At 50.4% G+C, this 14,625-nt stretch overlaps 1 protein-coding gene across 4 annotated transcripts in view; it reads right to left on the reverse strand.

Moving 5' to 3' along the window:
- The window catches only part of CYFIP1 (cytoplasmic FMR1 interacting protein 1), a 126,344-nt gene extending 123,454 nt beyond the window's left edge, over positions 1-2,890 (reverse strand). Inside the window, exon 1 of one of the 4 annotated variants that reach the window (XM_038410472.2) lies at positions 2,716-2,890. The gene's annotated coding sequence lies outside the window, so the exon portion shown is untranslated. Of the gene's footprint in view, positions 1-2,713 lie in introns of all 4 variants that reach the window. The other 3 variants (XM_043493384.1, XM_038410457.2, XM_043493451.1) reach the window with 3 other exon arrangements.
- Between the last annotated feature and the right edge of the window lie 11,735 nt (positions 2,891-14,625).

Below are 14,625 nucleotides of genomic sequence, written 5' to 3' on the forward strand. Positions count from 1 at the left end.
CCTTTTCTTTTTGCTTGTAGTATGCTTCCATGATATAAAGTGCAACATATCTGAATGCTTTAACCCATTAGCAAATACTGCAGGGCTAAAAACAAAGGTGATGTGTCTTACTAAAACATACTGGCTGTTGACAGACTTGTTGCACCACTAGAAAGACTTTCCAATAGATTTAAGTCCATTTAAATGTTCAGAAAGTCATGCTGAGCAAATAGATTAAATGTTGTCGGATCACCACAATGTCCTCTGGTGAATGACGTATTTTTTTATATTCTCCATTACAACAGAGAGGCAACATTATTTTAATTGGAGAAGAATCAACTTCCTCAAAGGTCTTGCTCTGGATAATATTTTTATTTAAACACACATTGGCCTTTACCCCCTTTCACCTGCAAATCCATGTAATTCTTCATAGGTTTTTTTTATTTTTAATCTAATTTTCTATTATTCGTTGTATATATAATACAAGTAGCATAGTCCTAACAACGCTTCAATGACAAACCAGTGTGTGCACTAGATATGGCAGGGGTAGGCAAACTTTTCGGCCCGAGGGCCATGTCTTGGTATGAAAAATTGTATGGTGGGACATGAATGCTCACGAAATTGGAGTTAGGGTGCGGAAGAGGGATCAGGGCTGGGGCAGGGGGTTGGGGCATGGGAGGGGGTCAGGGGTGCAGGTTCCGGGCAGTGCTTACCTTAAGCAGCTCCTGGAAGCAGCAGCATGTTCCCCCTCCGGCTCCTATGCGGAGGTATGGCCAGGCATCTCTACATGCGGCAATGTCCATAGGCACTGCCCCCGCATCTTCCATTAGCCACAGTTCCCAACAAATGGGAGCTATGGGGGTGGCAGTTGGGGTGGGGGCAGCACGCAGAGCCCTCTGGCTGCCCCTAAGCGTAGAAGCCAGAGTGGGGACATGTTGCTGCTTCCGGGAACCTTGGCATGCACGCGCAGAGTGACCTCAGACCCTGCTCCCTGGCTGGAGCCCCGGAGCAGGGCAAGCCCCAAACCCCGCTCCGCGGCAGGAGCTCGAGGGCCAGTTTAAACCGGCTGGAGGGCCAGATGTGGCCCCCGGGCCATAAATTACTCACCCCTGAGATATGGGAACAAGCGTTAAAAACAAAACATACACACACACGTGAGAATAGACTAAATTGCTTCAAGCAATAAAATAGAAGTATTTTTATATACATTCAAGCCCTGATCCTGTAATGGCCTGTATGCTACCAATTGCAGGATGGGGCCTGAAATTGCTAATCATTTCCCTTCAAATCTACAATACTTACTTCTGTTATTTTACCTCTATCCTGTCTTCACATACAGTTTATTAGCAAGAACCGTAGTTACACATAAGCATGTGATTGGCACTTTGAGCACTACCGCAGTATAATTAATAAATAACAATATGGTACAATATGGTGCATACTAAAGCATTCAATAATTTCAGGATAACAAGATCGCGCAGTAACCATAACCCTCAATTTGTTGAGGTTAGCAGTGCATGCAGATAAGTCATTGGAAATCCCTCTTTCCCTTCACTTCCCCAGTGGTGGGACACAGGGATATACATTTAGTACAAAAGAGCCCGATTCTGGGGCCCTTAGATCCGCGTTTTTCAAACTTCGAGTTGTGACCCCTGGGTCACGGCATGTCAGGCATTGGGTCATTCTAGTCAGTACTGTCGACCGAGACATTAAAAGTCCCATCGGCGGTGCTGCCCAGCTCAGGCAGGCTAGTGCCTACCTGTTTTGACACCGCACTGTGCCCCAGAAGCGGTCAGATGTGGGTCCAGCTTCTAGGCAGGGGGGCCACGGGGCCCCATGCACTGCCCCCACCCTGAGCATCGGCTCCGCTCTTCCATTGGCCAGTTCCCGGCCAACAGGAACTGGGAGGGGTGGGTGCCTGTGGGGGAGAGGCGCATGCCTCTGCCTAGGAGCTGGACTTGCTGCTGGCCGCTTCCAGGGCACAGCGTGGTCCGCCGTGCCAGGACAGGCGGGAAGCTGCCGGAGACAAATCCGTGCCCCAACCCTGTGCCCAAATCCCCTGCCCCAGCCCTGAGCCCCCCCCCCCAACCTGGAACCCCTTCCTGCACCCCAAACCCTCATCCCTGACCCCCTCCCACACCCCAACCCTAGCCCTGAGCCCCCCCCCAAACCTGGAACCCCTTCCTGCACCCCAAACCCTCATCCCTGACCCCCTCCCACACCCCAACCCTAGCCCAGAGCCCCCTCCCACGCCCTGAACCCTTCATCCCCAGCTCTGTTGGGTCAGGGGCATCAACAATTTTCTTCAACTGGGTCCTCAGCCAAAAAAAAGCTTGAAAGCCAGCGCCTTACATGCCGCCATACTATAAATAGCGCTAGAGCTTCAATTCTGCCTCCCCGCGGACTCCCACTTGCCATCCCCCCACCCGCGGGGAGCTCCTTGCTTAGCCCTCGCACGGGGCCGGGCGCTGCACGAGACACAGCAGCAAGCGGAGGTACAGAGCCGGCCCGGAGTCGCCGCCGGGCGGGGTGGGAAGCAGGCGAAGGCTGCGGCCAGAGAGGGGCCCAGCCCCAGCACAAACCCTCAGAGGCCAGCCAAGCGGCAGCTCGGGGGAAGCTGGGCTCCGGGGGCGGCCGAAGAGGCGGCGCGGCCCCCCCCCCAGGACCCTGCGGCGCGCCCCAGCGGGCTCCGTGCCGGCGGGGCGAAGGGGCGGGAAGAAGGCAAGTGTCTCTCACCCCCGGGGTCGCCGCTTCTCTGCCTGCCGGGGGCCCGGCTCCCCGCCGCCGCGGGTGGTTGTGGCCGGGGCGGCTTCTCTCCCTGGGCCGCGCTGGGCTTGGAGTTTCCTGCCCGAGTCGCTCGCCCAGCAGGGAGCCGCGCAGGGAAACACCCTTCCTGCCGCTCCAGCGGCTCCTCCTCCTCCTCCTCCCGCTGCTCCCGGCCCTGCCTCCCCGCGGCCAGCCGGGCTCCTCCTCCCCCGGCGGAAGCGCGGGAGCCGCGGCCGGCTTCCGCGGCGGCCTTGATCTGCCCGCGGGCTGGGTGGCGGGGTCACCGCCCCTCGCCAAAGTGCCACCGCGGGGGAGCAGGAGGCGATTCGAAAAATGGGGATCTTGCGACACCGCTGATGTGGGCTAATGGCAAGACACTCCGAGGGACTTGTGAGAAATGCAAAACCAACGAGGGGTCCGGTGGCATCTTAAAGACGGACAGATTTATTGGGGCCTAAGCTTTCGTGGGTAAAACACCCACTCCATGCATCTGAAGAAGTGGGTTTTTTTACCCACGAAAGTTTATGCCCCAATAAATCTGTCCGTCTTTAAGGTGCCAGTGGACTCTTCCTTGTTTTTGTGGCTACAGACTAACACGGCTGCCCCTCTGATATTAGAAATGCAGATAATCAGTATCTAAACCGTAATAGAGGAATGGCGTCTAGGGCCATAGCTACACTAGAGATCTTACAGTGGCACAGCTCAGCTCTACCGATGCAGCTGTGCCGCTGCGAGCTCTCTGGTGTAAGCCGCTCTATGCCCACGGGAGAGAGCTCTCCCAGCCCTGGTCTACACTACGAGTTTAGGTTGAATTTAGCAGCGTTAGATCAATTTAACTCTGCACCCGTCCACACGATGAAGCCATTTACTTTGACTTAAAGGGCTCTTAAAATCAATTTCTGTACTCTTCCCCTGACGAGGGGATTAGCACTGAAATCAACCTTGCAGGGTCGAATTTGGGGGCAGTGTGGGTTGCAATTCAACAGTATTGGCCTCCAGGAGCTATCCCAGAGTGCTCCTTTGTGACCACTCTGGACAGTGCTCTTAACTCAGATGCACTGGCCAGGTAGACAGGAAAAGGCCCACGAACCTTTGAATCTCATTTCCTGTTTGGCCAGCGCGGCAAGCTGCTGGTGAGTGCAGAGCTCATCAGCAGAGGTGACCATGATGGAGTCGCAGAATCGCAAAAGATCTCCAGCATGGACCGAACGGGAGGTACGGGATCTGATTGCTGTATGGGGAGACGAATCCGTGCTATCAGAACTGCGTTCCAAAAGACGAAATGCCCAAACATTTGAAAAAATCTCCAAGGGCATGAAGGAGAGAGGCTATAACAGGGACCCGCAGCAGTGCTGCATGAAAAGTAAGGAGCTCAGGCAAGCCTACCAAAAAACCAGAGAGGCAAACGGTCGTTTGGGGTCAGAGCCCCAGACATGCCGCTTCTATGATGAGCTGCATGCCATTCTAGGGGGTGCAGCCACCACTACCCCACCCCTTGCTTTGATTCCATCAATGGATTATCATGCAACAGGGATGTGCATTTTGAGGACAAGGAAGATGAAGAGGAGGAGGAAGAGGTTGAAGATAGCCCACAGCAAGCAAGTGGAGAAACCATTTTCCCCAAGAGCCAGGAACTGTTTCTCACCCTGGACCTGGAGCCAGTACCCCCCGAACCCACCCAAGGCAGGTTCCCGGACCTGCCAGGCAGAGAAGGGGACCTTTGTAAATATAATACATGGTTTAAAAGCAAGTGTGTTTAATGATTAATTTGCGGCCAGTACAGCTACTGGAAAAGTCTGTTAACGTGTCTGGGGATGGAGTGGAAATCCTCCAGGGACATCTCCATAAAGCTCTCCTGGATGTACTCCCAAAGCCTTTGCAAAAGGTTTTTGGGGAGGGCAGCCTTATTCCGTCCACCATGGTAGGACACTTTACCACTCCAGGCCAGTAGCATGTAGTCTGGAGTCATTGCATAACAAAGCATGACAGTGTATGGTCCCGGTGTTTGCTGGCATTCAAGCAACATCCATTCTTTATCTCTCTGTGTTATCCTTAGGAGAGTGATATCATTCATGGTCACCTGGTTGAAATAGGGTAATTTTATTAAGGGGACATTCAGAGGTGGCCGTTCCTGCTGGGCTGTTTGCCTGTGCCTGAACAGAAATTTTCCCTGCTGTTAGCAACACGGTGGGGGGAGGGGTGAAGTGATCATCCCAGAGAATTGGGTGTATGTTGGGGGGGGGGGGGTTAGTGGGGTTTGTGCTGCACGTTAACCCGAAAAACACAGCCCCTCCTTTTAAATTGCCAACCTATTTTAAATGGCCAGCCCAATGGCTGTTTGGTATGGGAAATGAGGGCGGTGCTGTTTGAAACCATTCCCATATGTTATGAAGGTTAAAGAAGCCAAAAGACTGTGGCTTACCGTGGCTGCCTGGAAGCCAAATTCTGTTGCCTGCCGGCTCTTTGTGTGTGATCTCTCACACCAAACCGGCAGACCCTCAATATAAGAGGCAAAATGCGACCTTGTACCAAATGCACACGTGTTATGTAACGTTAACAGCAAGGTTCACCCTGAAATAGTCTACCCATTGTCCTCTAAAATGTGTCTTTTTAACTACTACTCCCCCTTTTTTTCCCCTCCTGCAGCTGCAAATGTTTCAACACTCACATTATCATCTCCTTCCCAGAGGCTAGTGAAGATTAGAAGGCGAAAAAAACCGCACTCGCATTGAAATGTTCTCTGAGCTCATGTAGCCCTCCCACACTGAAAGAGCCCAGCAGAATGGGTGGAGGCAGATAATGTTAGAATCCAGGAAAGCACAATATGAACGCGAGGAGAAGTGGCAGGTTGAAGATAATAAGTGGTGGGTTGAAGATGATAGGTGGCGTCAGCTTGCTGACAGAAAGCAGGAGTCAATGCTGAGGCAACTGGAGGATCAAACTGATATACTCCGGCGTATGGTTGAGGTGCAGGAAAGGCAGCATGAGTACAAACTGCCACTATAGCCCTTGTTTAACCAACCGCCCTCCTCCCCAAGTTCCATAGCCTCCTCACCCAGACACCCAAGAATGCAGTGAGGGGGTCTCCGGGCACCCAACCACTCCACCCCAGAGGACTGCCCAAGCAACAGAAAGCTGGCATTCAATAAGTTTTAATATGCAGTGTGGCCTTGTCCTTCCCCCCTCCCCCACCCCTCCCAGGCTACCTTGGCAGTTATCCCCCTATTTGTGTGATGAATTAATAAAGAATGCATGAATTTGAAGCAACAATGACTTCATTGCCTCTGCAAGCGGTGATCGAAGCGGGGAGGGGAGGGTGGTTAGCTTACAGGGAAGTAGAGTGAACCAAGGGATGGGGGTTTTCATCAAGGAGAAACAAACAGAACTTTCACACTGTAGCCTGGCCAGTCATTAAACTGGTTTTCAAAACTTCTCTGATGTGCACCGCGCCCTCCTGTACTCTTCTAACAGCCCTGGTGTCTGGCTGTGCATAATCAGCAGCCAGGTGATTTGCCTCAACCTCCCACCCCGCCATAAACGTCTTCCCCCTTACTCTTACAGATATTGTGGAGCGCACAGCAAGCAGTAATAACAATAGGAATATTGGTTTCGCTGAGATCTAACCAAGTCAGTAAACTGCACCAGCGCGCTTTTAAATGTCCAAATGCACTTTCTACCACCATTCTGCACTTGTTCAGCCTATAGTTGAACAGTTCCTGACTACTGTCCAGACTGCCTGGGTATGGCTTCATGAAGCATGGCATTAAGGGGTAGGCTGGATCCCCAAGGATAACTATAGGCATTTCAACATCCCCAACGGGTATTTTCTCGTCTGGGAAGAAAGTCCCTTCCTGCAGCTGTCGAAACAGACCAGAGTTCCTGAAGATGTGAGCGCCATGTACCTTTCCCGGCCATCCCACATTGATGTTGGTGAAACGTCCCTTGTGATCCACCAGTGCTTGCAGCACCATTGAAAAGTACCCCTTTCGGTTTATGTACTCGCTGCCTTGGTGCTCTGGTGCCAAGATAGGAATATGGATTCTGTCTATCATTCCACCATAGTTAGGGAATCCCATTGCAGCAAAGCCATCCACTATGACCTGCACATTTCCCAGAGTCACTACACTTGGTAGCAGCAGCTCAGTGATTGTGTTGACTACTTGGATCACTGCAGCCCCCACAGTAGATTTGCCCACTCCAAATTGATTCCCAACTGACCAGTAGCGGTCTGGCGTTGCAAGCTTCCACAGGGCTATCGCCACTCGCTTGTGAACTGTGAAGGCTGCTTTCATCTTGGTATTCTGGTGCTTCAGAGCAGGGGAAAGCAAGTCACAAAGTTCCATGAAAGTGCCCTTACACGTGCGAAAGTTTTGCAGCCATTGGGAATCGTCCCAGACCTGCAACACTATGCGGTCCCACCAGTCTGTGTTTGTTTCCCGGTCCCAGAATCGGCGTTCCACGGCATGAACCTGCCCCATTACCACCATGATATCCATATTGCTGGGGCCCGTACTTTGAGAGAAGTCTGTGTCCATGTCCTCATCACTCTCCTCACCACACTGCCGTTGCCTACTTGCCTCCTTTTGCAGGTTCTGGTTCTGGTTCTGCGTATACTGCTGGTTAATGCGCGTGGTGTTTAGAACGGCCATAACTGCTGCAGTGATCTCAGCGGGCTCCATGCTTGCCGTGGTATAGCATGAGCAGGAGAGCAGAGTGGCAGCGGAAGCGGCGGGTGGATGACGATGCTGACAGCAATATGGCGCCCGCACGGAAAAAGGCACAAAATGATTGTTGGCCGTTGCTTTCATGGAGGGAGGAGCAAGGGATAGGCTGGCAGCAGACGGTGCAGTACGACTGCTAGCTGTCATCGTCTCCAGCTCACGGTGCTGCTGGCTGGGAGAGCAGCCTGAGGCAGAATGGCCCGCTCAAGGATTGAGCTCACAACCCTGGGGTTAGCAGGCCAATGCTCAAACCACTGAGCTATTCCTCTACCAATATTCCAGGTAGGTCTGACTGAATCTCCATTAGACAAAACATAAAGAAGAGAATGACCTGAGTCACTCCCATTTATGTCCAGGCGCCCCTGACAGACCTCACCGAGGTCTGCCAGGAGCACCCATGTCTGCCCAGGCGTCCTGACCGACCTCACCAAGGCCGGCCAAGAGCACCCAGGAGACGACGAGGATGGCTACCAGTCGTAATGCACCATGAGCTGCTGCTGTATAGCAATACAGTCCCGTGTCTGCCAGCACCCAGGAGACATATGGTGACGGTGAGCTGAGCGGGCTCCATGCTTGCCATGGTATGGCATCTGCACGGGTAACCCAGGAAAAAGGCGTGAAACGATTGTCTGTCGTTGCTTTCGCAGGTGGCTGACGACATGTACCCAGAACCACCCGCGACAATGTTTTTTGCCCCATCAGGCATTGGGATCTGAACCCAGAATTCCAATGGGCAGCAGAGACTGCAGGGATAGTTACCCACACTGCAACACTCCGGAGGTGCAGGAAAGGCAGCTACCCACAGTGCAACGCTCCGGAAGTCGATGCTAGCCTCGGTACTGTGGACGCACTCTGCCGACTTAATGGTCTTAATGGTCTTAAGTGGGGACACACACAATCGACTGTATAAAACAATTCCTAAAAAATCAACTTCTATAAATTCGACCTAATTTCGTAGTGTAGACATAGCCCTATTGACATAATTAAACCACTCCCAAGGAGGGGCAGGACCTATGTCTCTCCCACTGACATAGCGCTGTCCACACCAGGGCTTCTATTGGTGATGTCATTCAGAGGGGTGTTTTCCACACCCCTGAGCAATATAATTGTGAGTGTAGACATAGCCTTAGGGCATGTCTACACTGGCAGAGTTACAGCGCTGGCAATTACAACAACGCTCAGAGAGCACTGAAGGGAAAACGCTGTTATGTGTTCACACTATCGGCTGCCTGTGCAATAACGTGTTCACACTTGCGGCACTTGCAGTGGTATTCGGAGTGGTGCACTCTGGGCAGCTATCCCACGGAGCACGTCTTTCTCTTTTGCCACTAAGACACATGGGAAGGCAGAGGGGGTTGTGGGGCATCTTGGGTCCTGTCCCAATGACCTGTGATGCATTGCATTGCATTCCAGCAATCCCTGTGCTTCCATCCACATTTGGCACCATCTTTCAACAGTTTGTGTACTGCGTCCCCTGCCTCTTCGGCTACAGGAATGGACCCTGAACTGTTGACCAGTATGCTGCTCACTCTGACCAACATGTCACGAGTGGCATTGGAGTTATTCCATAAACTACAAAGGCAAGAGGAGTGTGACATTGATCTCACCATACGTAGTAGTTATGATACTTGTGGCATTCACAAAGGTGCTGACCACAGTGGAATGCCACTTTTGGGCTTGGGAAACAAGCACTGGAGGTGGGATCATATCGTGATGCACGTCTGGGGTAATGAGCAGTGGCTGCAGAACTTTCGGATAAGAAAAGCCACATTCATGGGACTGTGTAATGAGCTCCCCACAGCCCTGCGGCGCAAGGACACGAGAATGAGAGCTGCCCTGTCGCTGGAGAAGCGCATGGCGATTGCACTGTGGAAGCTGGCTACTCCAGACTGCTACCAATCGGTCGCTAACCAGTTCAGAGTGGGAAAGTTGACCACTGGACTCATGTTGATGGAAGTGTGCAGGGCCATTAATCGCATCCTGCTCTGAAAGACTGTGTCTCTGGGCAACGTGCGTGACATTGTGGATGGTAAATGGGCTTCCCTAACTGCAGAGGGGCGATAGACGGCATGCGTGCTCCAATTCTGGCACCAGATTACCTAGCCACAGAGTACATTAATCACAAGGGGTGTTTCTCAATGGTTCTCCAGGCGCTTGTGGATCACCATGGACGTTTCACAGACATTAATGCAAGCTGGTCCGGAAAGGTGCATGACACACAGATCTTTTGGAACACTGGCCTGTTCAGGAAGCTGCAAGCAGGGATTTTCTTCCTGTACCAGAAGATCACAGGGCTGGACCGCAGAGGCTCAGCGCATGGAGGCGGAGTTTGAACAGCCAGCGACTGGGGCTATTAGAGCGGCGCAGCGCAGGGCCAAAAGGATCAGGGATGCCTTGAGGCAGCAATTTGAAGCTGAAAACCACTAATATTTGTTGCTATGCGCAGGAGAGCAGTGTTTGTAATGCTAGGAGGTGATTGGTGCAGACGATGCAATATGAAGGTTTAACATAATTGTCTGTTGCTTTGCAGGGCTCTGTTTGCTTTCAATTAATAGAATAAAGACTGCTTTCAAAGCAACACAATTCTTTTATTAAAAAACAACCGCTGGAGGAGAGAGTCCAACAAAAAAATCCATCAGCAGTGAGGGGGATGGGGAAAGGGAAGGTCTCAGGAGAAGGTGGGATCCCAGAACGGCTAAAGATTTGTGTATGTCCAGGATCATATTCAACCTTTTCCTTTGGAGTACAATACAGTGGGTACTGTACTTCAGCAGGGCCAAACTGAAGAGGGATGGGTGTTGAGCATAGTGGGAGTCTGCAGTGCTGGACCATGATGGGGGAAGGAGTGGAATGCCGTGGGTATAGACTGGAGCCAGGAGGTTGATAACAGTGTGTTGGCAGTGTCTAGGGGAAGCATGGAAAAAAGTTTTGCGACAGTGGCTGCAGGGGAGGGTGGGCGTGGAGCTGCTCGGTTTGCTCGGTTAGTATCACCTGTAGCATGTCTGCTTGGTGCTCCATAATGTTTAAGAGCCACTACGTGGCTTCATTCTGGAATGCCATGTTCTCCTTTCGGTCCCTCTTCTTGCGGTCCCTCCACTCTTTCAATTCCTGCTTCTTGGCCGCAGAGTGCATCATAATACCATACAGAAAGTCCTCCTTAGTTCTTCTTGACCACTTTCTAATTCTGATCAGCCATTCACCCACCAATAACAAAGAGGGAGGCTGGGCTCCCAAAATCATCCCTGTGACGTTTAAACACAACATTTTACAGAAGCAGCATCGGTTGCAACACACAGAACACTGATTCAAAGAAAAGGAGTACTGGTGGCACCTTAGAGACTAACAAATTTATTAGAGCATAAGCTTTCGTGAGCTACAGCTCACTTCATCGGATGCATTTGGTGGAAAAAACAGAGGAGAGATTTATATACACACACACAGAGAACATGAAACAATGGGTTTATCATACACACTGTAAGGAGAGTGATCACTTAAGATAAGCCATCACCAGCAGCAGGGGGGGGAAAGGAGGAAAACCTTTCATGGTGACAAGCAAGGTAGGCTAATTCCAGCAGTTAACAAGAATATCAGAGGAACAGTGGGGGGTGGGGTGGGAGGGAGAAATACCATGGGGAAATAGTTTTACTTTGTGTAATGACTCATCCATTCCCAGTCTCTATTCGAGCCTAAGTTAATTGTATCCAGGATCATATTCAACCTTTTCCTTTGGAGTACAATACAGTGGGTACTGTACTTCAGCAGGGCCAAACTGAAGAGGGATGGGTGTTGAGCATAGTGGGAGTCTGCAGTGCTGGACCATGAGCTCTCAAAACTGGATACTCTCATAAAGAACCAACCTTCCACACAAACTTCCTCGTGGCTGGACTTTACAAAAACTAGACAAGCCATTTACAAAACACACTTTGATTCTCTACAAAAGAAAAAGGTACTAAACTACTAAACTAAACTACTATATGCCACAAGGGGCCACAACAATGGTTCCCGTAACCCACCCAGCAGTATTGTTAATCTATCCAACTATACTCTTAGCCCAGCGGAAGAAACTGTCCTATCTCGGGGCCTCTCCTTTTGCCCCTCCACCCCCACGAACATGATACAGTTCTGTGGTGACCTAGAATCCTATTTTCGACGTCTCAGACTCAAGGAATATTTCCAACACACCTCTGACCAACATATTAACCCACAGAGACCTTCCTGCCAACACTACAAAAAGAAGGATTCTGGGTGGACTCCTCCTGAAGGTCGAAACAGCAGCCTGGATTTCTACATAGACTGCTTCCGCCGACGTGCACGAGCTGAAATTGTGGAAAAGCAGCATCACTTACCCCATAACCTCAGCCATGCAGAACACAGTGCCATCCACAGCCTCAGAAACAACTCTGACATCATAATCAAAAAGGTTGACAAAGGAGGTGCTGTCGTCATCATGAATAGGTCGGAGTATGAACAAGAGGCTACTAGGCAGCTCTCCAACACCACTTTCTACAAGCCATTACCCTCTGATCCCACTGAGAGTTACCAAAAGAAACTACAGCATTTGCTCAAGAAACTCCCTGAAAAAGCACAAGAACAAATCCGCACAGACACACCCCTAGAGCCCCGACCTGGGGTATTCTATCTGCTACCCAAGATCCATAAACCTGGAAATCCTGGACGCCCCATCATCTCAGGCATTGGCACCCTGACAGCAGGATTGTCTGGCTATGTAGACTCCCTCCTCAGGCCCTTCGTTACCAGCACTCCCAGCTATCTTCGAGACACCACCGATTTCCTGAGGAAACTACAGTCCATTGGTGATCTTCCTAAAAACACCATCCTAGCCACTATGGATGTAGAAGCCCTCTACACCAACATTCCACACAAAGATGGACTACAAGCCGTCAGGAACAGTATCCCCGATACTGTCACGGCTAACCTGGTGGCAGAACTTTGTGACTTTGTCCTGACCCATAACTATTTCACATTTGGTGACAATGTATACCTTCAAATCAGCGGCACTGCGATGGGTACCCGCATGGCCCCACAGTATGCCAACATTTTTATGGCTGACTTAGAACAACGCTTCCTCAGCTCTCGTCCCCTAATGCCCCTACTCTACTTGCGCTACATTGATGACATCTTCATCATCTGGACCCATGGAAAAGAAGCTCTTGAGGAATTCCACCATGATTTCAACAATTTCCATCCCACCATCAACCTCAGCCTGGACCAGTCCACACAAGAGATCCACTTCCTGGACACTACGGTGCTAATAAGCGATGGTCACATAAACACCACCCTATATCGGAAACCTACTGACCGCTATTCCTACCTACATGCCTCTAGCTTTCATCCAGATCATACTACTCGATCCATTGTCTACAGCCAAGCGCTACGATATAACCGCATTTGCTCCAACCCCTCAGACAGAGACAAACACCTACAAGATCTCTATCATGCATTCCTACAACTACAATACCCACCTGCTGAAGTGAAGAAACAGATTGACAGAGCCAGAAGAGTACCCAGAAGTCACCTACTACAGGACAGGCCCAACAAAGAAAACAACAGAACGCCACTAGCCATCACCTTCAGCCCCCAACTAAAACCTCTCCAACGCATCATCAAGGATCTACAACCTATCCTGAAGGACAAGCCATCGCTCTCTCAGATCTTGGGAGACAGACCAGTCCTTGCTTACAGACAGCCCCCCAATCTGAAGCAAATACTCACCAGCAACCACACACCACACAACAGAACCACTAACCCAGGAACCTATCCTTGCAACAAAGCCCGTTGCCAACTCTGTCCACATATCTATTCAGGGGATACCATCATAGGGCCTAATCACATCAGCCACACTATCAGAGGCTCGTTCACCTGCGCATCTACCAATGTGATATATGCCATCATGTGCCAGCAATGCCCCTCTGCCATGTACATTGGCCAAACTGGACAGTCTCTACGTAAAAGAATGAATGGACACAAATCAGACGTCAAGAATTATAACATTCAAAAACCAGTTGGAGAACACTTCAATCTCTCTGGTCACTCGGTCACAGACCTAAGAGTGGCTATACTTCAACAAAAAAGCTTCAAAAACAGACTCCAAGGAGAGACTGCTGAATTGGAATTAATTTGCAAACTGGATACAATTAACTTAGGCTTGAATAGAGACTGGGAATGGATGAGTCATTACACAAAGTAAAACTATTTCCCCATGGTATTTCTCCCTCCCACCCCACCCCCCACTGTTCCTCTGATATTCTTGTTAACTGCTGGAATTAGCCTACCTGCTTGTCACCATGAAAGGTTTTCCTCCTTCCCCCCCCTGCTGTTGGTGATGGCTTATCTTAAGTGATCACTCTCCTTACAGTGTGCATGATAAACCCATTGTTTCATGTTCTCTGTGTGTGTGTATATAAATCTCTCCTCTGTTTTTTCCACCAAATGCATCCGATGAAGTGAGCTGTAGCTCACGAAAGCTTATGCTCTAATAAATTTGTTAGTCTCTAAGGTGCCACAAATACTCCTTTTCTTTTTGCGAATACAGACTAACACGGCTGCTACTCTGAAACCTCTGATATTCTTGTTAACTGCTGGAATTAGCCTACCTTGCTTGTCACCATGAAAGGTTTTCCTCCTTTCCCCCCCCTGCTGCTGGTGATGGCTTATCTTAAGTGATCACTCTCCTTACAGTGTGTATGATAAACCCATTGTTTCATGTTCTCTGTGTGTGTGTATATAAATCTCTCCTCTGTTTTTTCCACCAAATGCATCCGATGAAGTGAGCTGTAGCTCACGAAAGCTTATGCTCTAATAAATTTGTTAGTCTCTAAGGTGCCACCAGTACTCCTTTTCTTTTTGCGAATACAGACTAACACGGCTGCTACTCTGAAACACTGATTCAGTGATTTAAAACACCGCCAGTACTCACACACCTGTCACTAACTGGCTGACCCCAGGCAAGCACACGAGCCACAAGACCCCCAAAATGGTAAGTAGCTGCGAGGCAGGGTAAATCACTTTTCCTGGAGCCTGCTGTACACTGGGCACCTGGCTCTTGGGGAAAGCCAGCACTATGGGGGGGGGGCTGATTATCATTCCTGTCCTCACACTTTCCACAGGAGGCGATCATTATGGAAGATATCTCGCTGCT

Source organism: Dermochelys coriacea, chromosome 1 (assembly GCF_009764565.3).
Source record: "Dermochelys coriacea isolate rDerCor1 chromosome 1, rDerCor1.pri.v4, whole genome shotgun sequence".
In the NCBI taxonomy this organism is placed as follows: domain Eukaryota; kingdom Metazoa; phylum Chordata; order Testudines; family Dermochelyidae; genus Dermochelys; species Dermochelys coriacea.